The sequence below is a fragment of the Egretta garzetta genome, unplaced genomic scaffold (genome assembly GCF_000687185.1).
Source record: "Egretta garzetta isolate BGI_Z169 unplaced genomic scaffold, ASM68718v1 scaffold41, whole genome shotgun sequence".
Lineage (NCBI taxonomy): Eukaryota > Metazoa > Chordata > Aves > Pelecaniformes > Ardeidae > Egretta > Egretta garzetta.
In genome coordinates, this window is record NW_009258755.1 from 2,422,893 (window position 1) to 2,424,309 (window position 1,417).

Genomic DNA, 1,417 nt, shown 5'->3' on the forward strand with positions numbered 1-1,417 from the left:
CCGCCACTGAGACAGCAGACTGAAGGACGTTGCTAGCACACTGTCCCTCAAACACTGGCATGCCACCCCCGGCCTTATCTCTAGCGAGCCTGTTTTTATCCTTTTCTGCCTTCGAATCTAGTTTAAAGCTCTTTCAATGAGCCCTGCTAACTCCTGTGCAAAGATCATTTTCTCCCTTTGGGACAGGTGTACCCCATCTGTCACCAGCAAGCCTGTTGCTGTGTAGACCAATCCACGATCAAAACCCCAAAAATTCTGCCGGTGAGTCTTTGGCCAAAAGGTCATCCTGTAAGGATGTCCTTGCTACAGCTGAGCAGAGGCCCTGTGCGGCTCTGGCTGGCAGGAGCGGCTGGAACCAGCTGGAAGTGCCTCTTCATACAGCGCTGAGCAGCTTGAATGCACCTCACCCCCACGTCAGCCCTCCCCTTCACCCCCTGGCTGCACAGCTGGTATGGGACACGGCCCAGAGCAGTTTATGTTGCAGAGTTAAAATTTGCAGTAAGCAAAGCTGCGGTGGTTAAGCGGTGTTTCTTTCCCCGTCTCTCCCAGTACAGCTTCTTGGTGCTTTAGGTGCCCTTCGTCACTCTGTCTGGGATGTGTTTCTGTCTTTGAAGCTTCTGTATCCAACCTGACTCCTTCTGCCTGACCAGGTTATCCATTTCCCCCAAAGCACTTGGGAGACGGAGATTCTTTGTCATGATTGCAAGTCTTTTCCTTGGTTAAATTAGGCCTCCTGGGACATGATGCATTGGAAGCCATCAGCAGAACACATGCAGCACATCCACACTGCTCTGGCTTCTCAGGAATGGGAATGGCTTTGCTGTAGCACTTACCGAGGAGGACTCGACGTGCTCTGCCATAGCAGTGGTGGCAAACTGGTCCCTCTTCCCACACCTGGGGACACAGTGTGCTGGCGAGGTGGAAGGGTGCTCAGCAAACCAGTTTCACGGTGTTGACGCAGTTTTGCAGAGTTGGGTCATCTTGTAACGCTGGTTGTAAGAGCAAATTTATAATGCTATGTCCCAGAGGTACCCTTTAAAGCACCAGCTATTTTAACACTGGGAAATCACATAAAGCGTTTTGAAAGGTTTGTAGTATTTCTTTTTTAGCAGTCACTTCATTAAAGATCTTAGGAGCTGGAAGTCCTTGTACTATCAGTCATATGCTGTTCCCAAAGTCTGAATGAAAGCCGTATTACCGTCACTTGGCCAGAAGCATTTTTGCTGATGCTGTTGCAGCTGTAAGTAGCGTATTTACAGCTCAAGCTTAGGGAAGCCGAGGGCTGCAGTAATGGCAGTGGGACCTCTGAGCAGGTAACTTGTAGGAAAACTCTGGTAGAGGTCTTGTTAAGCTTTCTACTGCTTGTATTTTTCTCATGGGCACGGTAGCTGGTTTTGTAGAGGAATAGGAGACAAGA